Here is a 25,949-nt window from a genome sequence, read left to right on the forward strand (position 1 = left end):
CGACGGCCAACACCGCGGTTCCTGGTGTGTCCGCTGTGCCGTGCGTGTGATCATTGCTTGTACAGCCCTCGCGCAGTGTCCGGAGCAAGTATGGTGGGTCTGACACACTGGTGTCAATGTGTTCTTTTTTCCATTTCCAGGAGTATAGAATAATTAAAATATCCTGAGTTGTTTTGTTTTTATGTTCAGTTATTTACAAAATTCTGTCAAAAATTGAGTGTTTGAAAAAAGAAAAGATAACATGCCACACAATTCAATTTTAGTAATACGAGGTGCATTCAAGTTCTAAGGCCTTCGATTTTTTATCTCTGGACTGAAAAGAGATAGAAACATGCGCATTGTTTTAAAATGAGGCCGCGTTCATTGTCAATACATCCCAGAGATGGCAGCACCGTACAGCAGATGGAATTTTACCGCCAGTGGCGAGAATGAGAACTGTTTTAAATACTTAAAATGGCGACGTTTTCCTTACTTGAACAGCGTGCAATCATTCATTTTCTGAATTTGCATGGTGTGAAACCAATTGAAATTCATTGACAGTTGAAGGAGACATGTGGTGATGGTGTTATGGATGTGTCGAAAGCGCGTTCGTGTGTGTGACAGTTTAATGAAGGCAGAACATCGTGTGACAACAAACTGAAACAACCTCGGGCTTGCACAAGCCAGTCTGACGACATGATCAAGAAAGTGGAGAGAAACTTCCTGGCAGATTAAAACTGTGTGTACCGACCGAGACTCGGACTCGGGACCTTTGCCTTTCGCGGGCAAGTGCTCTATCATCTGAGCTACCGAAGCACGACTCACGTCCGGCCCTCACAGCCTTACTTCTGCCAGTATCTCGTCTCCTACCTTCCAAACTTTGCAGAAGCTCTCCTGCGAACCTTGCAGAACTAGCACTCCTGAAAGAAAGGATATTGCAGAGACATGGCTTAGCCACAGCCTGGGGGATGTTTCCAGAATGAGATTTTCACTCTGCAGCGGAGTGTGTGCTGATATGAAACTTCCTGGCGGTTTAAAACTGTGTGCACCAACCGAGACTCGAACTCGGGATCTTTGCCTTTCGCGGGCAAGTGCTCTACCATCTGAGCTATCGAAGCACGACTCACGCCCGGCCCTCACAGCTTTACTTCTGACGTTTGGAAGGTAGGAGACGAGATACTGGCAGAAGTAAGGCTGTGAGGGCCGGGCGTGAGTCGTGCTTCAGTAGCTCAGATGGTAGAGCACTTGCCTGCGAAAGGCAAAGGTCCCGAGTTCGAGTCTCGGTCGGTGCACACAGTTTTAATCTGCCAGGAAGTTTGTATCACCGCACACTCCGCTGCAGAGTGAAAATCTCATTCTGGAAACATCCCCCAGGCTGTGGCTAAGCCATATCCCCGCAATATCCTTTCTTTCAGGAGTGCTAGTTCTGCAAGGTTCGCAGGAGAGCTTCTGTAAAGTTTGGAAGGTAGGAGACGAGATACTGGCAGAAGTAAGGCTGTGAGGGCCGGGCGTGAGTCGTGCTTCGGTAGCTCAGATGATAGAGCACTTGCCCGCAAAAGGCAAAGGTCCCCAGTTCGAGTCTCTGTCGGTGCACACAGTTTTAATCTGCCAGAAAGTTTCATATCAGCGCACACTCCACTGCAGAGTGAAAATCTCATTCTGGAAAGTGGAGAGAATTGTTTTGGGGGATCGCCGAATGACTGTTGAACAGATCACCTCCAGAGTTGTCATTTCTGTGGGTTCTGTGCACACAATCCTGCATGACGACCTGAAAATGCGAAAAGTGTCATCCAGGTGGGTGCCACGAATGCTGACGGACGACCACATGGCTGCCCATGTGGCATGTTGCCAAGCAATGTCGACGCGCAATGACAGCATGAATGGGACTTTCTTTTCGTCGGTTGTGACAATGGATGAGACGTGGATGCCATTTTTCAATCCATAAACAAAGCGCCAGTCAGCTCAATGAAAGCACACAGATTCACCGGCACTAATAAAATTTCGGGTAACCGCCAGTGCTGAAAAAATGATGGTATCCATGTTCTGGGACAGCGAGGGCGTAATCCTTACCCATTGCGTTCCAAAGGGCACTACGGTAACAGGTGCATCCTACGAAAATGTTTTGAAGAACAAATTCCTCCCTGCACTGCAACAAAAACGTTCGGGAAGGGCTGTGCGTGTGCTGTTTCACCAAGACAACGCACCTGCACATCGAGCTAACGTTACGCAACAGTTTCTTCGTGATAACAACTTTGAAGTGATTCCTCATGCTCCCTACTCACCTGACCTGGCTCCTAGTAACTTTTGGCTTTTTCCAACAATGAAAGACATTCTCCGTGGCCGCAAATTCACCAGCCGTGCTGCTATTGCCTCAGCGATTTTCCAGTGGTCAAAACAGACTCCTAAAGAAGCCTTCGCCGCTGCCATGGAATCATGGCGTCAGCGTTGTGAAAAATGTGTACGTCTGCAGGGTGATTACGTCGTGAAGTAACGCCAGTTTCATCGATTTCGGGTGAGTAGTTAATTAGAAAAGAAAAAAAAAAAATCAGACGCCTTAGAACTTGAATGCACCTCGTAATTCTAGTTCATTGTATCTAGAAAGGTGCATTTAATAATTACGGAAAATTGTAAGTTAGTGTCTTAAAAAGTTTCCAAGATAATGAGTCACGAAATTCGATAATTTAACATTGGCGGCACAGGACATACAATGTCCCCATAGAACGTCTCCTGTCATAGTACAGCACTACTGCTCTCATCACTCAAAGCTACTTATCTGTATGTGTTATATTTATTGATTTATTACGTTTTTATGCCTTTTCATTATGTGAATGTCTGCCAGAACATAATATTCTCAACAATAACACAGCAAATGAATGTAGCATGAATGCCTAATATCTTGTCATACTTCTGTAATTATTTAATGAATATTTTACTAGATTTGCCAGTAAATTTATTTAAATATCATTACTACACTAATTTAAGAAGTGGCCTGTCACATGTGCTAGCTGACACTACAGCTGGAAAGAGTGCCAAACATGCTTCTGTCAATCACACCTACCATTAAGTAATTGTTTAAATTCTATTTAATAGCATTTGTCTGTCTTTTAAAGTGAGAGCACATGCACAAGAACGCTGGATAATTTATATATGAACAAAATATTATTTGTATGTACTGTAAGTGGTGGAGTGGGACCAACTGTTTATAACATTCTTTTTATTAAATATTGTTATAATATATATCATTTTACTCCCAGAAGAGTACTGGTGTTAGGACCTGTGCAACCCAGTTACTTACTATGTGTTAACAAGTGCCTTGCATCATGCAGACACCACTAACCTAGTTGCGACTATTTTCTGCATTGTAGTGTACTGCATGGAGGAAAATTTGGTTCTGTCGGCTCACAAAACCATCGATAAAATATAAACTATATAGTGCTGCCTACAGCCATATGTTACATTACTTCAGTAATAGCGTTACACAGCAGGTATCATCAGAAATGGCAGTAGATGGTGCAGGTATTTTTGTTGTAAGCACTATATCGAAAGACCGAAGGATGATGTCACATATCAGTATTTTAATAGAGAGAAGTCTACGCACTTTAAAGAGACATTGTACCATTTCCCTTATTGGTAGAAGGAGGCATATTAGGAAAAATTGGTATGGAGTCAGTAGGAATACAAGAAATCCATATAGAGTTGGACTGATTGATGTTAAAATGGACCATTAGCCTGAACTACTGCAATGGCTTTCAATAGGTGACTACTAGCTCATGAATTCGGAAACCCACGACAGTTTTTTTAAAGAGAATGGGTGTGTCTGACCACCTAACAACATCTGCCACAAATTTTTACATCTTCCTTCGCTAAAAACGACATAGAGTTTATGCTCCAATTTATAACTATGGAACAGAATATTCGAGTCTCTTCCTGTCTAAATGGAAATACATTTCAAAAATCCCTATCAGATGAATATACATAGTGGTGGCTTGTGAGTATACATTCTGGGTGTTCACAAATTTTTAGATTCACATAAATATGAGAGAGTGAAAGTAAAGAATCTGTGCTATAACAGTTGCACTTATCAACATATGTATGCAACTACAGCCATTGACAATAATAATAATATACATAATTTGTCAGAAAAGAGAAAAAATTTTTTTGTGCAATTTTGTTGTTTTGTACATAATTAAGTGCGGTTTATGGAAAGAACGAAATAATTCATAAGGTTTCACTAGTATCCATTTCGCATTTTTGTATAACTGGAGCTTTTCGTGGGTTTTTTCTTTTTTTTTCTTTTTACAGATGTACAAGATCCCTAACACATGTATTCGTTAACGAATTACCTTCCAGGCTGAAAATCTGACATTCTTACGTTGGACGTACACAACATCTTATGCTTATTATATACTTATTTGTTAAATTTTCTCTTGTAGTCTCGCTTATTCGATTTTGCCATTTTCTCAGTCAACATGTCTGGTCTGGGTGCTCTAGTTCCTTTGGTTCTAACTTTTCCTGATAATTTTCTTTTCTGTTAGCATTTAAAACAGTTTCAACAGAGCGCATGTTGACACTGCACACAAAATCTGATTCCTGAACAGTAAATACCCATCTCCAAACACAAATTGCCCATTGTGGAAATGATTAAATTCAAGTAGTACTGTCTACCAACATGATCACTTGACTAGAATAAAAATGAGGTGCTGAGAGCCATAAATGCCAAAAGCACACCATTGTTGATCGCACAATTAAGTGAATATCACACAAACAAGTGAGACAGCTTTTTGTGAATGTTCATAAATACAATGTGGATCAACTGCACAGATGAACCTGACCCACCATAAGATCAACAGATGTCAGAAGCGTGAATGAATGTACTGTCTCACAAGCAACAATAATGTGCTTTATGGTTCTCAGTGCCTCAAATTTATTACTGTATAATAAAATCCAAAACTTATTACACTATATCTCATTCATAACCCAACAAAATAGATTGTTCTATCAGTATAACTATAATATATATTGATGTTCAATCTAATTTTGCTATAATACTATAAAAATTTTACTATAATATACTATATTATAGGGAGTGAATTGGCATATCTGAGGAACAGTGTGCTACTGCTGCAGTGTGCTAGTACCTGGCGGCATTGACTTAAGCTTTTAGTTCTGTCATAAATGTCACGTTATGTCATTTTATTCTCATTCAAATCGACGTCTTGTTTTTGATTTTACTTTTCGGAATAATATTAGGTATAGAGAGTAGTATCACATTGTACAAATACGTCTGTAGAAACACCTGAAAAATTCGTCGTATTTTCTGTATTCCGTCGTTCCTTAGTTGCTTCAAAATTCATGGAGGTACGTTCCGATTAGGTAACTAATTTAAGGCAGTTTGTTTATTGCCATACGCGTTTCGTTTCTTTTATTCGTCAAGATGTTTCACAAATAAAAGAAGATGCATAGAATGTGGTTGTATTTGGTTTATAAAAACAAAATTTAAGAAACGCCTTCTCGTAGCGTGTGGCGATCGCAGCTATAGAAGTTCGTTGTAGCTTGTAACATGCATCTGATGACTCAAAATGTTTCATATACGGTGGCATGGTCTAAAAATAGTTTGGCAAGAATCTTTCATCTCTGATTACCATTGTTAAGGATGCGATGGCAGATAAATACTTGTGTTAAGCTAGAGTATAAAGACGATTGCTAGTAGTTTCATTCGCAGCAATTTAAGTTGTACTCCTATATCCCTGTCTCACCATGCACTCGGGTATTGCTACGTACTCAGAAAAAATTGGTGAGTTATTTGTGACAGGAAAAAGTAGAAATTTCACTGTCAGTTGTTCCACACACAGCAATTTCATCTTTCATTTCTTAAACATCTGGAAGTCACGAAATCGGAGATACTCATTACTGAGAAAGCGCGTTCTTATGTGTAAATAACAACGAATTTTTCAGAAACATGCTTAAATTTGACGATTAACGAAATCTCAGAATGTGTTAGAAGCACGAAGCGGAAAAAAATATTTTCGCATCCAGCGGTATGCGAACTTGCGATCTTTGCCAATGCAATTCGTTGCAATACTCACTTTTTTTAAATTTTTTATTTATTGATTTATTTAGTTTTGGCATTAATATCACCAAAACATCAGGAAACCGCGGCACGTGAGGAGGAGGGCGTAGCAAGATGTCAGACTAAGAACATTTTGATTACCAGTGAATATATCGGTTCTAAGTGCGGAAGAGGTGGGGATCAACTCTTCATGACAGGCACACCCCAGCTCTGCGGTGGTTTAAGGAAGACACTGCAGAGGAAACTGGAGAAAAATTGTCTGTATTTTGGATTGCGAACAACTGTACAGTGACATTCATTAATCAGCAAACCATTCATTAATCAGCATACAAGTAGTGTGCTGCGTGGCCACAACCCCACCTCACAGAGTTCGTCATTGCTTGTATGAAGTACCCCTCATCCGGAAAGAGGAACACTTGAGTGGGTATCTGATGTGGAGTCGTACTGGTAATTAGGGACAACATCTGTCACACCAAGAACCAAACACCTCTCACTGATCTGCACACCAGGCGGCGATCGTCTGTGTCCATGACATCACAGTCGACACACAACAGGGTGTCTACGAGGTGAATCCTGTGAAGGCGTGACCAGTATACTTGCTTCCTATTGACAGTAAAGTACCATGAAGTCTGGACGTCAGTGTCAAGATAAGGAGCGCACAGTGATCGCCAAATGGCACGCCAGTCGACGTGGGGAAGCTTCTCCTCAAACACATTCGATAACCTGTACTGCTGAAGGAAGCCATAGATCGCTTTTGTGGATGTCAACTGCGCCAGCAGCATCACAGTACAGACGTAGCTCAGTTCAAGAAAAAAGTGGCAGAAGTAAAAGAAGCGCTGTGGGACTTCTGAAACTTGGATAGGTGCTGTGAGAGAGTGTGGAGCAAGGGCCTCCAGCAATAGGCTGGTAAGGCACGTAGGACTACGGCGCCACAACGACAAGTGAGAGCCAATGAACAGGGCTACCACTCTGTCAGGCACATAATACAAACCTAAACCGCCGCTGCACCACGGGAGGGTGAGGGTTTTGTACCTTATGTTGAATAGCAAGCTGTGGCAAACAAACGAACCCAACACCATTAGCATGCAGAGGGCCATGGATGGCGGAATAGGAAGTGTCTGTGCGATGTGGGGGACACATGATGCCAAATATACATTGGCGTATTACGTGCATTGCAGAAGATCGAGTGCTCGTAAACGTAGAACTAAGAGCCCAGCTCATAGCTGGGAAAAGAAAAGCGTCTGCAGTTGAGGGCAACTGTCCTCCACAGATCACTAGCGAAATCGAGTCCTAAGAATTGAAGAGTATCGGCTACACTCAAAGGAGCAGCACTCTAGGCAGGAAGCTCCGCATCTATAGCTATGGCACTCGATTTAGGGACGTTGAGGTAGCTATTAGAAGCTTCGTCGTAGGTGGTAACTCATGCCATTGACCTCCTGTCCTCAGCACCGCAATGAAGAAAGATGATGAGATCGTCTGCGTATGCAGTGCAGCTGAATACATGGTCTCCGAGAGATATCCCAGAGAGGCATTGTTGGAGGCTGCACAGCAACAGTTCCATGGCGAATGCATACAGCAGTGCAGAGAGTGGGCAGCCTTGATGCACTGATCGACAGCTCAAGATGGAAGGATAAGACAGCCATTGAAGACTACACGAGACATAGCTCCATGGAGGAAACGCATTACAACGTCAACAGCAGTATCAGAATAGCCCATATTGGGGAGCACCCCTTCCAGGAAGTCATGATCGATTTGATCAACTGCCTGGCTGAAGTCAAGAGCTGCCAAAAGCCCAGGCATACGACATGCGTGAGCATGAGCGATTATGTCCCAATAACGGCAGAGGACAGTGCAGATGCTATTGATACCAGTACCTCTCAAAGAAGTTTGATTGGGGGAAACCACGTACTCAGATGTCCATTTAAGCTATACAGCCAACTGCTGGGTATAGATCTTTTTGTCACTGTTGAGTAACAATCAAGGGATGGTAATCGCATATCCGTGAGGTACCCCGATGCTTATGGATGTGAATGAGTGAGGAAACCATTGTGGAAACCATCTGGAATCAGCACAAAAGGTGACATAAGGTCCCGACAAATTTCCCTCCACACTGGCACCAGAAAGTGATGAAATGTCCTATAAAACGCCAGTGGGAGTCCATCAGGGCCAGGCGACCTGTTTCCAGAACCTGCCTGGATAGCGTCATCGACTTTGTCCTTCATGACGTTAGCAATCAGATCCATTGTCGCATCCATTTGAACTGAGCCAAAGGTGAGTCTGGAGACCGCTGTAATATTGGCAGGGCCATAACATTGTTCAGAGTACAGCATAACATAATTTGCATGGAGGGCAGACCCAATTTCCTGTTGTGTATCAAAATGCTGCCCATCATCAGTAATAAGAACATTAATCAAATTCCTCTGATGGTGGCATCGTTCCGCTATGACATGATACATTGATGGACACTCTTGCATTAATGCATGCACAATGATCACAGCTCCTTCAAGGTGGGATCGAGAGGCGGTCGTGAGCTGTGCCTTGGGATGATTCACCATCTCCTGGCGCACTGGTGACTTTGGCATCATGGTAAATTCCCAGAGAATGGTGAAGTAGAATTCCTGAGTCCGTCGCCACTGCGCCACAACCTCCTTCCATAGCCAATCAAGGCCTTGCCGAGAGCATGCTTTGCACAGAGCATCCACCATGACAGGGCAGACTGATAGGCATCACAGGGTCAACGACAAGCTGCCCACATGGTCTTGATGAGCTTGCGGCAGTTGGGTGATTTAAGGTGGATCATGTTCACTTTCCATGATCCACAACCGGGCCACACCCTTTGGCGGCAGAGATTGATGGCGCAGATATATGCATCTTGGGAGAATGCAGTTTCCCAGACTTTAGCAGCCTGAACCCCTCTAACAATATCACTGTAAACACGATTGAGTCGTCTGGAAGAATGGCTAGTGAAATGTGTAAACCCCAGACAATTGCCACGAATATTTTCCCAAGAATCCACTAGGCTGAGTTGCTGGAGAATTGTCGCTAGCGCCATGCACAGACAGTGTCATGGTAGATGGTGTTTGGGTGTCTGGGTGCAGTTTAAATCGTCTCCTGTGATCAATGCATTATGCCAACCCAGGAAGAGAGGTGTGACTGTCTCTGAGAAGAAGGTGGAACGTTCTCTGTGGCGACCCGAACCATGATGGTCCATAGACATTGATGATCCTGACGCCGCTAAACGTGACACCATACCTCTGGCATCAGGGAGACAGGTAACTGCATCAGTGAGGATACCGTCATGTGAGAGGACTGCAGCTACCCACAGGGGAAGCGTAAGATACATATGCTGTAAAACTATGGGGAGCACAGAAAGTTGCAACATGCACCTCCTGAAGGAGAGCTATGTCAATGTCCACGGCATACAGCATGTCATGGAGTAAGCCAGTTTGTGGCATACGCGAATAGTGTTGACACTGACCGTGGCTATGCAATAAGTCTGGAAAGATGCCATTGCAAGGAGGATAGGCAATTCAGAAATGGGGGAAGCACAGGGAAATCCCTGTTAGGCCACTACAGAAGGGCACATCACTGTGACGGGGAGGGAGCCGAACGTTCTGTACACCTCCAGAATGTCCATCCGCAGCATCGACGTCGTTCACCCAGGAGATAGACGAGTCACTGGGCCAGTTCAGTGTAACATTATCAGAGGTGCACCCACAGATAGTTTCAGACACAGAAAGGGAAGCAACCATATCAGATGCAGGCAGGGGGAGGTCAGTGTCTGGAAATGGACGCTGACCTGAGATGGAGGCTGGGAAGGACATTGCATCATCACGTGGCAGGGCGACGACAGCACACCATCAGTTGCAGGGTCGTCATCCTGTGCAGTCATCTGCATTGTTACTCTGTGCCAGGTAAGGCTCTCATCAAGGGAAGTGTCCAGGTGTCTTGGAGTGAACCAAAGCTATGTTGTTCGCACATGGAGGAGACACAGAGAGAGATGAACTGTTGATGACATGCCTCGGTCAGGCCCCCCAAGGGGTGCTACTGCAGTGGATGACTGCCACCTACGGATTATGGCTCAGAGGCACGCTGACCATGCCACCATGTTTAATACTGCCTTTCCTGAACATGATGCGCAACTTCACTCCCGACGTCCATGGTGAGGTCTATCTTTGCAACCACTACTACATGCAGTGGGGTACAGATGGGTCAACAACATGACGAATAGACCACTCAGGATTGGCATCAAGTTCTCTTCACCGATGAGTGTCGCATATGCCTTCAACTAGACAATCGTCGGAGACTTGTTTGGAGGCAATCTGGTCAGGCTGAATGCCTTAGACACACTGTCCAGCGAGTGCAGCAAGGTAGACGTTCTCTGCTGTTTTGGGGTGGTGCCCACGTCTGGTGCTGGTGGTCATGGAAGGCGCTGTAGTGGCTGTACAATATGTGAATGCCAACCGATAGTGCAACCATATTGGCAGCATATTGGCGAGGCATTCGTCTTCATGGTCGACAATTCGCGCCCCCATCGTCCACATCTTGTGAATGACTTCCTTCACGGTAACGAAATCGCTCGACTAGAGTTGCCAGCATGTTCTCCAGACATGAACACTATGGAACATGCCTGGGATAGATTGACAAGAGCTGTTTATGGATGATGTCACCCACTAACCACTCTGAGGGATCTACAGCAAATCGCCGTTGAGGAGTGGGACGATCTGGACCAATAGTGCCTTCATGAACTTGTGGAAAGTATGCCATGATGCATACAGGCATGCATCAATGCAAAAGGACGTGCTACTGGGTATTTACAGGTACTGGTGTGTATAGCAATCAGGACTACCTCCTCTGAAGGTCTCGTTGTATGGTGGTAAAAACATGTAATGTGTGGTTTTCATGAGCAATAAAAAGGGTGGAAATGATGTTTATGTTGATCTCTATTCCAATTTTCTGACCAGGTTCCGGAACTCTCGGAACCGAGGTGATGCAAAACTTTTTTGATGTGTGTAGATGGCTTATACTGTGCTAGACGATACAGTATTTGTGATGCAGTCAATACCCGCTTCCGTCCTTACAAGTCTGCCAGCTGCAAAACATGGTGCCAACTCTTTATCTGTAATATGAATGGATGACTACCAGGATGTGCCAGCCACCTATTATTCTCTCCAGCCAACAGTATGGACTTTGACTCTTGGAAATATTGTTGACTGCCACATCACTAGAAGACGTCACTGGTTGCTGCTTGCAGCAGCAAAGACATGCTACGTGACATTGTCAGTTCTGCCATGTTACCATCCAATGGTTTGGCATTCACTGGGTAAGCAGCCTGTCCCTCGGCTTTGTGCATACATGGCTGGCCATTCACTATTCCTATGGTTCACTATCATATGAACTCAGACGCCCTAGGTGGGGGTTGATTGCCTCCTGATAGACAACAAAAAAGCTCAACCAACTGTAGCAATCGTTGCATAACTCATCCGCTACACTGTGGTGGAAGTTGTGGGATAGCTTGGAGACTGACTGATTGATGAAAAAGAAGGGCCGCTCCATACTGGTGATAAAAGCTAACAGAGACTGCAATAGTCATTATACTTGACAGCAACGTCTATAAGTAGCATCTTGGACTTTAATTTTTGTGGTGTCACCGCCAGACACCACACTTGCTAGGTGGTAGCCTTTAAAACGGTCGCGGTCCGTTAGTATATGTCGGACTCGCGTGTCGCCATTATCAGTGATTGCAGACCGAACGCCGCCACACGGCAGGTCTAGTCTAGAGAGATTCCCTAGCACTCGCCCCATTTGTACAGCCGACTTTGCTAACGAGGCTTCACTGTCTACATACGCTCTCATTTGCCGAGACGACAGTTTAGCAAAGCCTTCAGCTACGTCATTTGCTACATTCATGTATTCTGAAGAGATAAGATTGTGAATCATGTACCGTCAAGAGCGACGTTCATCATTAATGGATTAAAGTTAAGTACCAAACTTATTACGTCCGATTTCTGAATTCTAATTCCTTGTCATGTTCCAGACCTCACGTCAGTATAGTTCTTCCCTCCTCGCGCCAACCTGCATGAGCTAAAACGCGTGCATTTCGGCCTCCTCTCGTAACACGGTGTTGGTTCTTCTGCCAACACAACAATTTTCACTTGTGGGATTCCTGTCATCTTTGGGTTTCGCTTATCACTACTTTTACCATAGTCTCTGGGTTATATGCCATTGTAGTGTTCAGTAAGGGGCTGAAGGTTGAGCTGTTAATTCCTGTGAAATGCACTGAGTGCAATTTAGCAGGATATTCCACTATGGTGCATCAAGGTATACAATGTGGTATGCTGGAAATGCTGAGAGAAACGGCATTACAATAGCCAGTACTGACAGCTCACATGGCTCAGGTGAGGAAAACCTAGGGTTCCCTCAAAGGTTAAAAATAGGACAGAATATCCATAAGGGATTTCTTTTATAGGGATTTCGTAAACTAGAGTGAGTACTAGGAATATTTAAAATACACAGATCAGAAAGAGCATTATGACCCCCTACCTAATAGTGGCATTGATAACAGCGATCCGGCATCATGGCATGGAAGCAGTGAGGCCTTGGTAGGGCACTGGAGGGAGTTGGCATCACATCTACAAGGGCAAGTCACCTAATTCTCGTAATTTCGGGAGAGGGGGCGGTGAGATCTGATTTCACATTCAGTCACATCCCAGACGTCTTGTATCACATTCTGATCTGGCAAGTTGGGCGGCCAGCACATCAACTGCAACTCTCCATTGTGTTCCTCGAACCACTCCATCCCACTCCTGGACTGGTGATATGGCGCATTACCTTGTTCAAAAATGCCATTGCTTTCAGAAAACAAAATCCTCATGAAGGCGTGTACAATACTCCTTTGCCATCATGGAGCCTTGTACGAGCTCTTCTGGTCTAATAGATGCCCATGTGAATGTCCCCAGAGCATAATGCAGGTTGTCTCAGTCCCACAGATAGATGTCAAAGAACTGTTCCCCTAGAAGATGACGGATTTGTGCTCTTCCATCAACATAACCAAGAAGGTATCGCGATTCATCAGACCATGCAATGTTCTGCCACTGCACCAACTTCCAGTGCCAATGATCATATGACCATTTCAATTGTAGTATTCAATATTGTGGTGTTAATGTTGGCACATACATGGGTTTACAGTTGCAGCGGCCCAGTGTTACGAGTATTCAGTGCAATGTGTGGTCAGACACACTTGTACTCTGTCCAGTATTAAAATCTGATGTTAGTTCCTATACAGTTCGCTGCCTGGTCTGTTTTACTAATCTCCCCAACCTACGACATCCGACACCTGTAATGAGAGGTGACTGCCATCCCCTCAACATCTGGACGTCGTTTCACCTTGGTTTCGCCATATGTTGAAGACAGTCACCACAGCACTCCTTGAACATCTGACAAGTTACACAGTTTTAGAAATTCTCATGCCAAACCTCCACACCATCACAATCTGCCCTCTGCCAAACTAAGATGTGTACCTTCCACATTCTACATATGGACATCACACTCACTGACACTACATGCGCCGTCTATGTGTTTGACTAGCATTCATTCCTCGACAGCTGACGCTGCTATCACCTGGATGAATTTACGTCAGCAGTTGTTTGGTTATCATACACACATCAAAAAAAGTATTGCATCACCTCGGTTCCGAGAGTTCCGGAACCTGTACAGAAATTTGGAATAGATTTCAACATTCACTTCCACCCTCTTATTGCTCATGAAAGCCATACATTGCATGTTGTATCACCATACAGCGAGACTTTTAGAGGAGGTAGTCCTGATTGCTGTACACACTGGTACCTCTAATACCCAGCAGCACATCCTCTTGCATGATGCATACTTATACATCGTGGCATACTATCCACAAGTTCATCAGTGCACTGTTGGTCCAGATTGTCCCACTCCTCAACCGCGATTCGGGGTAGATCCCTCAGAGTGGTTGGTGGGTGATGTCGTCCATAAACAGCCCTTTCCAAACTATCCCAGGCATTTTCGATAGTGTTCATGCCTGTAGAACATGCTGGCAACTCTAGTCGACCGATGTCGTTATTGTGAAGGAAATCATTCACAAGGTGTGGACGATGGGGGCGCGAATTTTCGTCCATGAAGACGAATGTCTCGCCAATGTGCTGCCGTAATGGTTGCACTATCAGCCGGAGAATGGCATTCACATATCATACTGCCGTTACGGCGCCTTCCATGACCACCAGCGGCGTACATTGGCCCTGCATAAGGCCACCCCAAAACATCAGGGAACCTCCATCTTGCGGACAGTTGTCTAAGGCGTTCAGCCTGACCAGGTTGCCTCCAAACACGTCTCGGACGATTGTCTGGTTGAAGGCATATGCGACACTCATCAGTGAAGAGAACTTATGTTAATCCTGAGAGGGCCGTTCGGCATGTTGTTGGGCCCATCTGTACCGCACTGCATGGTGTCGTGTTTGCAAAGAAGGATCGCACCATGGGCGCCGGGAGTGAAGTTGCACATCACACAGCCTATTGTGAATGGTTGATTGGTATCACGACGTTCTGTGGTTGCACAAAAAGCATTATTCAACATGGTCGCGTTGCTGTCAGGGTTCCTCAGAGCCATAATCCGTAGGTAGCGGTCATCCACTGCAGTAGTAGCTCTTGGGCGACCTGAGTGAGGCATGTCATTGACATTTCGTGTCTCTCTGTATCTCTTCCATGTCCGAATAACATTTGGAAACTCCTGGACACTTTCCTTGTTGAGACCATGCGGGGTAGCCCGTGGTCTAACACATCTTGCCACGGTCCAAGCGGCTCCCTCCGTCGGAGGTTCAAGTCCTCCCTCAGGCATGGGTGTGTGTGTCGTTCTTAGTGTAAGTTAGTTTAAGTTAGATTAAGTAGTGTTTGAGTTAGATTAAGTAGTGAGTAAGCTTAGGGACTGATGGCCTTAGCAGTTTGGTCCCATAAGACTTTACCACAAATTTCCAAATTTTCCTTGTTGAGAGCCCTTCCCTGCAGAAAGAAACAATGCGGACACGATTGAACCGTGGTATTGACCCTCTAGGCATGGTTGAACTACAGACAACATGAGACATGTACCTTGTTCCTGGTGGAATGACTGGAAATGATCGTCTGTTGGACCCCCTCCATCTAATAGGTGCTACTCATGCATGCTTCTTTACATCTTTGGGCGGGTTTAGTGACATCTCTGAACAGTCAAAGAGACTGTGTGTGTGATACAATATCCACATTCTATCTTCTGGTGTTCTGGGAACTGGGGTGATGGAAAACTTTTTTTGATGTGCAATATCTTACTCATCAGTACATGTGTTTAAAAGGAACTTTTCAAATGGATTTTGGTGGGCTTAAACAAACAGCAGTCGAATCACTTGGCTTGTAATGCAGACTGTACAACTGCTACTGCACCATAAGCTTCATCACCTAGTCCTCTTCTTTGTCTTTACATAATTCACTGTTGAAGAAATTCATTCTGATTCTGCATTTGAATGAAGCAATGCTACTACCATTTTTATTAGTTTTCGTAATTCAGGAAACTTTGGTTCATGAGTATAGTCCTCAATATTAGCTATAAACTGCCAAAATTCATCTATCACCTTCCCCATTTCATTACTTGTCTTGTGTTCGCAAAAATAAATGAGGTGAAATCACCACTGTACAGACACATTTTTTCCATTCTGTTGGCATATTTTTCTGGAATGTTTACATTGACTGGATAAAAAGCAAAGGAAAAATTGTTATAACACATACCATACTTTTCTGACAGTCGTTCACTACGTCCCACATCTCAAACAGCTTCCCTCACACAGATGGGAGGCCTCGTACATCATCATATCGGTTGATGTCGTGCTGGAATGTCCTGTAGCACGGACAATGTCTCTCTTGTGTTGTATCACATGCCATGAACAGGTTGCTTCATTTTTGCAAACAGGTCATAATTGTAAGCACTCGCAACATGTGAATATAGTGGATTTTCGAGTATCTCTCACCCCCACATATGCAGGAGCTCCTGCACGGCATTTACCAAGTGATATGATGCATTTCCATGAAGGATGATGCGATCCAGTGCGAAAAGGTACTGTCAGTCTCTTCTCAATGTGGGTCAAAGAAGCTGTGGCTATAAACTGCAGTATTAGGCTCCAATGACCGTCTCCCCACGTGGTACAATGTGATGCCAGATTAACACATGACTGTCGTAAATCACAATAACCATCAGTTTGGTACCAGCTGTTTAATGGCGCACATTCTGGGGGAAAGGAGAGCCAGGGCTTTTCCATTCACTGAACTGCCACTTTAATCAATGTTTGCACATCCAAGCCCAGGTTTTCTCTATAGTGAGAATCCTTCCAAGGAAATCTTCACTCTCCCTGTGGTAGTGATGGGGCAATTCTTCAGCAAGTGCATAATGATCCCACTATTGCACCTCAGTCATTGCATACAGCACCCAACGTGCTACAGTTTTGTGGAAACCAAGAATACCCAGCAAAATGTGATGCACCGTTTTGTGGCACACACGTACCTCTGCGGCTAACTCACATGCAGTCAGTCAGCATTCCACATCCAACGGGAAGGCAAGGAGCTCAATTGTCCTGTTGTCTGTGGGGGACCATCTCAGACTTGGCTAATCTTGAAAGACATCCCTGCCATTCTGAAACACTTTCACCTATCTCACTACCATACAATATGGCAATGCTACATCACCACATGCCTCACACAGGCCGTGAAAATACTGTTGTGCACTCTGACCTTGTGCTACTTGAATCTTGATCCATGAACATTCTTCACGTTCCCTAAAGAAACTGTTAGGATGCTGGAACTGGCCTCCCACACTTTTGTACAGTAAAAACTGCACCTAACTCGAAAACATCCGTCGCAACTCACTGCACTACTTCGACCTAACTGTTTCTATCGGCTACAGATAGGCCGCATGCGATTTGATGCATATCTTTCCTGTTACAAAGTGTTGCCACTAATTTGTATGCTGCCATCGCAATTAATTGTCGTAAATCTGTAAGCCCCTACCTATCCTTTGCCAATGCTACAGTAAGGCACAAAAATTTCGTTTATTTATACATTGCATCATTAATTGGAACGACTCTCTGTATTTCTTCAACAGCAGCTAGATAAAATTCAAACATCTCTTTGTGATTTCACAAATTCCAGAAGCAGATAAATCCTTTAGCTGCATTTCACGCTCAGGCCATAAATACACTTCAGTTAAGGAAAGGAAGATTCAAGGACAACATGGATTCAGTATTTCAATTTCTTGCAGCGCTCCTCCGGACATAAAGTTCTGGACCATTTCTTTAAGAAGTTTAACAAAACTTCTTGTCAGGGAGTGAAAAAGGATCTTTCCACTCTGGAAGAGGGAACTGAAACTGTTTAGAAAATTAAGACGATACCTCAGAAACAAAAGTCAAGCTTTGTTGTAAAGGTTATTTACTTGCTAAGTGCAATCGTCACGTTTTAATTTATCCTCATATACAGCTACATTAAAATAGCAGTGTAATGGAAACCAGTTATCAGTTATGCAGCATACACATTGCTACCCATCTTGTAGTTGATGGTTTCAGACTCTAATTCTTTTCGACGTTCATAAACTTAGGAATCTCAAGCATCTGGGCGCAGCAATTGGAAATTGGAAATTTGTGGTAAGATCACATGGGACCAAACTGCTGAGGTCATCAGTCCCTAAGCTTACACACTACTCAGTCTAACCTAAACTATCTTACGCTAAGAACAACACACACACACACACACACAAACACACACACACACATGCCCGAGGGAGGACTTGAACCTCCGATGGGGGGAGCCATATGAACCATACAAGGCACCTCAGACCGCGTGGCTACCCTGCCTGGCAACAAATGGAAATATGAACCAAGTAAGAATTTATTTTCCTCAGAAAGTCTTCTGGTACACCAGGGAGTTCTTCACAAGCTTTACTGGTTACTAAGGCTGCTGAATGACAAAAACATTGCAACAGAATAACGCCATTAATCTCATGTTTAAGGCGAGAAACTAAAGAATCTCTAACACTGACCATTACAATGGCACCATCACACGAAATGCCTACAATATTCAGTACTTGGATGTCCTTTGCAAACAAGCATTCTCTAAATGCCATTACGAGTTTATCTGTAGAACAATCTCTATCGTGTAAACCAATGAGTATTAGAAGTTGTGAGTAGTTATTCAGTGAGAGTTCTGGGTGTCACAATGCTCTTATCACTTCTGCTGCCACATTACACATTCGTTGTCAGGTTACACACTTAGGCGACTTATATTCAAGGTCACCTCCATGCCCCTCCCACCAGAGAACCAACAGCAATTGTTCAAGGCCCACCACTCTCTCTCCCTCTCCCCTTCCCTCCCTCCTGGACCAACAAGAAGGCTGGACCAATAGGAAACAAGATGTTCAAGCTCCTATCTCTTATTATATTATGAATGCAGCTGCCTAAACCTCTCTCATTTGACTGATCTTCATAGTGAAAGGGTGAAGTACCATCAGGCACCAGCCAACCCCCGAGGAATGAAAGGAAAAATATCGTTACATCTCAAAGTAAGAGGAATAAGACTGTTACATCTGAAAGCAAGTATCTAATAATCTGACAGTTATTATTACTATTGTTATTAATAAATACATATATATAATTATACTTGAGATTTATTATTGTTCCATAAGGATATTGCGCCCCTAACCTGGTGGATGAGGACACTCATATATTATTGTTCACACCGCTATAGCAACAGCAGCTGCCCACAATTGATGTTTCTGATTTGTCAATTCTGGTGCTGTTTGACTATACTGTACCACCACCGCCACAGCAGCAGCATTAGAAGCAGCCACAGTTTCTGAACTACCTCAGTTCACAGAACCGCAGGCAACTACCTCAAGAGCACTACTATTCACTACAGCATATAATGCTACCATGAGTGAACCTAAACTTGGAAATGTAGGCCAGGATCCGGATAATGTCTCTGTCAAGGTGATGAAGTTGAAAACCCGCAGCACATTGATTCCGAAGCTCAATGTTCATAGAATGAACGAGAATAAATGTGCAGTATTATGTGTTATATTAAGAATAAGATGATGGATGAATGTGATCCATTACATACTCTAATAGATGGTCAAACGATAGGATGTAAAGTCAGTATTGTTCATATGTGTAGCAATCTCATTTTAGAGATAACTTCATGGAGCATGAATATACAGGGTGAATCACCTAAAAAATGGCAGAAATGGAAAGTGTTACTGCTGTGCCATTTTCACAGAATTGATTGGTAGACGGGGATTCTCATTGTTAGCCAATCAACGTATTGTTATAATACTTAGAAAGTGTATTTTTGTGGGAAAATATACTTTTTAAATGGAACAATAGTTTTTGACATTAACAAACTAAAAGTAGTGTACATTAAGAATGTCAGTGGTTTTTGTTCCAGGATTCTAGTGTGAGTCGTTTATGGGACACCATAATTTGAAAAGTTCCCACACCTACACAACTCACTGTCTATCACATGTTGTATTTCAAACAACAGGCCACTGAAATGATGGTTCACTATCCCATGCCACACGTTTACACTGCACGGATGCTGATGTTCCATCGGACAAAGCCAATGGGGATTGTCAACAGAAAAATAGTGCATGTTTTGGCGCTTTACCTGGTCATGATCAGTAAATGTGGCTTCCTCACTTTAAAAAAAATGCATGATACATCTGGTTCATCCTGCCTTAATGCGCATGTACAGAAGTGAACACAATTCTCATAATTGTTTCCACGCAGCTCTGGATGGAGAGAGATGTGATAAGGATAGAACCTATGTGGATGGAGAATGTGTAGGACACTAATCTGACTCTAGTCACTTTCTCACGCAATTGTGAAGGGGGAGGAGTAAATTAGTGTTTAATGCCACATCAACAATGAGGTCAGGAGAGACGGAGCACTTCCTTAGCAAGGATGTGGAAAGAAATCAGCCGTGCCATTTTTCAAAGGAAGCATCCTGGCATTTGCCTGAAGTAATTTAAGAAAATCACAGAAAACCTAAATCAGGATAGCCAAATGCGGGTTTGAACCGCCGTCCTCCTGAATGTGAGTCTAGTGTGCTAACCACAGCGACACCTCGCTTGGTAGTGCAATTGTGTGGGGGCTAACATCTGACTCAATTGCATCAGCAGCAAGAACATTAACTTCTAATTTTCTTTCATCGCTTGTTTCCCTCTGTTACATTGTCTAGGTGCTACACTACCGCTTTCACATAACTGGTTGAAGCGGTTGATACATAATCGCCAAGGTGGTTGATGCCTATTCTGATATGCAATGTACAGAACAAACTGCATTCTTCCCACATTCTTCATTCATCAAGAGCATGTCAGCTTTTTCTGCATTGGTAAATCCTGTCGTCCACTCATGACTTACTGCTTGCTTCGGGTGACACACACCAACTGACTAGCAAGTCGAAAAGCACTCAAGGAACACACAAGCACGTTAAGCAAACATAAGGACATCGTACCTAGCAACTAATCAGGTTGAATAGCAGAATCAATGTTGGTGTGCAAACTTTCGAAATACGATATCTTGACTCACACTAGAAGCATGCAACAAACACCACACCCTATTTTCAGTCTGTCAATGTTAACAGGCACTGTTCCATTTAAAAAATACACTTTCTAAGTATTATTACAATTTATTTATTGGTTAAAAGTACGAGCCACTGACTTTCAGTCCAAAACTGTGAAAACTGCACTTTCCATTTCCGAATATCTGCGGTGAAAGTTTTAGGTGATTCACATTGTATACTTAAAACGTTCAAGTGTTGTGAAATTGGGTGATCTGTACAGTGCAATATCAGTCACTAAAGAAAGATTGTGTGACTGGCAACTGTACGTAGGTGTGAGGCATTACAAGTTTGTCAACTATCCGAGCAAACCTAGTGTCGCTATGTACCAAAGCAGTGTATCAGTGCCTGTACAATGAGGTGAAAAATGTTATGAGATACTTCCTTAATATCATATCACCCATCCTTTTGCCTGACATAGTGGACCAGCTTGACACGACATGGACTCAATAAGTCGTAAGTTCTCTGCTGAAATGCTGCCTCTATAGCTGTAATAATTACGAAAGTATTGCTGGTGTAGGATTTTGTGCATGATCTGACCTCTCGATTATGTCCCATGCTTGTTCAATGGAATTCATGTTGAGTGATCTGGGTGGCCAAATCATTCACCTGAATTGTCCAGAATGTTCTGAGAAGGCGCACTGCCGTCCATAAAAATTCCACCGTTGTTTGGGAACATAAAGTCATTGAATGGCTGCAGATTCTCTCCACATAGCCAAACATAACCATTTTCAATTAGTAATTGGTTCAGTAGGAGCAGAGGACCCATTCCATTTCATGTAAAAACAGGTCATACTATTATGGACCCACCATCAGCTTCCACAGTGTTTTGTTGACAAATTTGGTCCATAGCTGCGTGGGGTACTTACTACATTCGTATTCACCATCAGCTTTTACCTACTGCAATCGTTACTCGTGTGATGGGGACACTGTTGTCCAGTCGTCTAGCGTCCAACTGATATGATCCCAAGCCCAGGAAAGATGCTGCAGGCAATGTCATGTTGTTAGTAACGGCACCTGCATCAGTCATCTGTTGCCATAGCTCATTAACGCGAAATTTCACCACACTGACGTAACAGTCATGTTCGTCGTATGTCCCACATTGATTTCTGCAGTTATTTTCCGCAATGTTGCTTGCCTGTTAGCACTGGCAAATGTATGCAGATGTCACTACTCTCGGTTGTCAAGTGAAGGCTGTCGGTCACTGCATTGTCCATGGTGACAGGTAATGCCTGGACTTTCCTATTCTCCGCACATTCGTGATACTGTGGATCTCAGAATATTGAATGCCCTAACGATTTCCGAAATGGAATGTCCCATGCGTTTAGCTCCACCTACCATTCCGCATTCATAATCTGTTAATTCCTGTTGTGCAGGACTAATCATGCCAGAAACCTCTTCACATAAATCACCAGTGTACAAATGACAACTCCACATGCTAGGCGGGCAATGCCATCGATTGGTCTTAATGCAACTGAAGCCAAATATAAGGCCTACAACTGGCACTTATATTTAAAATTTCGTGCTGCCACTATGCAATGAAATTTGCACATAAAAAAATTATGAAGCAAATTCTATTTCCGATAGAAAAATTGTTAATTATTCGACACCCCCCCCCCCCCAAGTCCTATCCAAGTACCTATTACAAAAGATATAGCTTGTTACTGGGAATCAGCGAGCTTACACGCCGCTGCTGTTCCAGATACCCCTCCCTGAAGCCCGTCTCTGGCACATTTGTGTCACTGCCCGCCACTGCCACAGATACCGCTACATCAAATGCTTGTGAATGAGTACCTCATATAGATGCACATTGAGAGCCGAAGGTTTGTGGCTCACCGGAGGCTCGATAAATGGCTTCCCATGGGGTGCATATCTCAGTAACAGACGAATAGGCCGAGCAACACTCAGATGTCTCGTTGAGACATTAAAAAAGAGTAATCGGAAAGACGTAGTCACTGTGGCTTGGTAAGTTTCACCTTAAACATTATTACATACTGGCTAAGCCAATGACGCTACACAAATATTATTATTTAAAAAATACATTCAGTACAAATAAATCATTCATAATTTTACTTTTTTGCGACTAACACAATGAGACCCATCATGCATTCACATCACAATGTTTATAGCAGGGCTCATAATAGAAAGAAAAATATCGTTTTCAAACACTTGGGATAGCAAGGTATATCTGGCGAAATATTAAATGGAAAAGGTATAGGTTATACGAGGGCCGTTCAGAAAGTAACATCCGGTTGATTTAAAAAAATACACCAAGTTAAATAAAAATATTTTAATATATACATCTTACAACTACATCTTTGCACTATTTTTCTACATAGTCTCCATAGCGATTGAGGCACTTATCGTATCTCTTCACAAACTTTGAAATTCCTTCTGCATAAAAATCACCCGCTTGTGCCTGGAGCCAGCCTGTGACCACATCTTTGAGCTCTTCATCGTCATCAAACCGCTGTGACCCGAGCCATTTCTTCAAATGCATGAAGAGGTGATAATCACTTGGCGCCAGGTCTGGGCTGTAAGGTGGATGGTTGATAACGTCCCACTTGAAGGACTCAAGAAGGGCCGTTGTTCTGCGAGCAGAGTGAGGACGGGTGTTATTGTGCAAAAAAACGATACCGGAAGTCAGCATACCGCGGCGTTTGTTCTGTATAGCCCGTCGTAACTTTTTTATTGTTTCACAGTACACGTCTTGATTAATGGTCGTACCACGTTCCATGAATTCAACCAACAACACCCCTTTGGCATCCCAAAACACCGTTGTTTCTGGCAGAAAAATCTTGCGAGGCTTTCCTTGGTTTGGTAGGCGAATTTGAATGTGCCCACATCTTTGATTGTTCTTTTGTCTCAGGGTTCACGTACTTAATCCAGGTTTCGTCACCGGTCACGATTCTGTTTAACAATGGTTCTCCTTCGTCCTCGTAACGTGACAGAAAGTCTAATGCAGAGGCCATTCTTTGAGTTTTGTGGTGGTCGGTAAGAATTTTGGGCACCCATCGTGCACAGAACTTACGGTAACCCAATCTTGCTGTCACTATCTCGTACAAGAGAGTCTTAGAAATCTGTGGAAAACCAGTAGACAACTCCGACATTGAGAAACGTCGAATTTCACGAACTTTTGCATCAACTGTCTGAACGAGTTCGTCAGTCACCAATGATGGTCTACCACTCCTCTCTTCATCATGAACGTTTTCTCGTCCACTTTTAAATAAACGTACCCATTCACGGACAACTCCTTCACTCATAACTCTTGGTCCGTACACGGCACAAAGCTCGCGATGAATAGCTGCTGCAGAATATCCTTTGGCTGTAAAAAACCTTATGACAGCACGCACTTCACATCTGGCGGGGTTTTCTATTGCAGCACACATTTCAAACTGCCACAAAAACTAAACTAGCGCAGGTACGACGTTCACTCGACCACGGCTTGATGCCGACTGACCTGTTGAGTGCGTGAACGCACAGATGGCGTCGCTACTCCCCCCACAACCCGCACTGTGACCAATCGGAGGTTACTTTCTGAACCGCCCTCGTATAAGAAACAAGCAATAGGCTACAGCATTCAAACTGTGATGTCTTTCAGGAAGTTTCCTATAAATGTTCAAAAATACTTTCAGCCACGCGAATGTAATAGGCAATAGTAACATGACCACTGTCGTCTTGGAAGCCATAGTCCTCCAGATGAATCGTTGTAACATGTTCAGCAATATCCAGAAAATCTCAATTAAGTTGTGCAGTCACTATTCTCTCTTAACAGCGAAGTATTGGCTGACACATCAGTGGATATCAGTTGCAGTATACACTCACTGCTCCCACTTAAGTTGACGATGAGCACCGTTGCTCCACATATGATAATAACCTTGTTCATTCTATATTAACATCTATATTTGTATGACAACTCTGCAATTCACAATGAAGTGCGTGGCACAGGGATCATTGAACCATCTTCAGACTATTTCTCTATTGTTCCACTCTTGAAAAAGTGTGCAGGAAAAACTAACATTTAAATCTTTCTATGCGAGCTCTCATTTCTCTTATGTTATTATGACAATCATTTTTCCTTGTGTAGGTGGGCTCCAATAGAATATATTCGGATTTGGAGGAGAAAGTTGGTGACTGAAATTTCATGACAAGATGCTGCCGCGACAAAAAACGCCTTTGATTTAATGACCGCCACACCAATTTGCTTTACATATTCGTGGCACTCTCTCCCCTATTTGCAATAACACAAAACGAGCTGCCCATCTTTGAACTTCCTCGATGTTCTCCGTCTAGCCTATATGGTGCAGATCCCATACCGCGCAGCAGTACTCAAGAAGAGAAAAGACAAGCATAGCGTAGGCAGTCTCTTTAATTACACTGTTCCATTTTCTTAGTGTTGTGGCAATAAATCGCAGTTTTTGGTTCGCTTACCCAAAAAATTATCTATGTCACCGTTTCATTTTAAGCTGTTCGTAATTGTAGGCCTAATCCTTCAGTAATCTAGTAGATTTCTTCCAGTACTCTTGTGGGTGACTTCATACTTTTCATTATTTAGATTCAACTACCCCTGTTTTCACCAATCAGGTATGTTGTCTAAATCATTTTGTAATTCGTTTTATCATCTGATAACCTTACAAGGCGGTAAATGACAGCATTATCTGCAAATAATCTCAGAGGGCTACTAAGATTGCCCCCTAAATCGCCAGGAACAGCAGAGCGTCTATAACACTTCTTTGGGAGACGCCAGAAAGAAATGACTTTCCGTCAGTTCTTACGAACTGTGATCTTTCTGACAGGAATTCACGAATCCAGTCACAGGACTGAGACGATACTCCACAAATGCGCTATTTGATTAGAAGTCACTTGTGAGGAACGGTGTCAAAAGCCTTCTGAAAATTCAACAATATGGCATCAAATTAATGTCCGATGTCGACAACACTCATAATTTCGTGACAATAAAGAGCTAGTTGTGTTTCACAAGATCGATATTTTCTGAATTCGTATTGGCTATTTGTCAATAATTCGTGATGTTCGAGCAAAGTATACGTTCCAGAATCCTACAGCATATCGACGTTAGTGATATGGTTCTGTAATTCAGTGGATTACTCCTATTTCCTTTCTTAGGTTTTAGTGTGACCTGCATAGCTTTCCTGTCTTCAGGTATAGAACTTTCCACGAGCAATCATATGTATATGATTGCTGTTTATGGAGCTATTGTATGAGTAAACTGTGAGAGGAACCTGACTGC

General features: G+C 43.3%; 1 protein-coding gene and 1 non-coding gene across 2 annotated transcripts in view; both read right to left on the bottom strand.

Moving 5' to 3' along the window:
- The window catches only part of LOC126470456 (calcium-dependent secretion activator-like), a 1,485,604-nt gene that overhangs the window by 18,986 nt on the left and 1,440,669 nt on the right, over positions 1–25,949 (bottom strand). The window lies entirely within an intron of this gene.
- Positions 1,024–1,097, bottom strand: Trnas-cga (transfer RNA serine (anticodon CGA)). Its single transcript has one exon. It is a non-coding gene; the product is annotated as a tRNA-Ser (tRNA).

Source organism: Schistocerca serialis, chromosome 3, assembly GCF_023864345.2.
Source record: "Schistocerca serialis cubense isolate TAMUIC-IGC-003099 chromosome 3, iqSchSeri2.2, whole genome shotgun sequence".
In the NCBI taxonomy this organism is placed as follows: Eukaryota; Metazoa; Arthropoda; class Insecta; order Orthoptera; family Acrididae; genus Schistocerca; species Schistocerca serialis.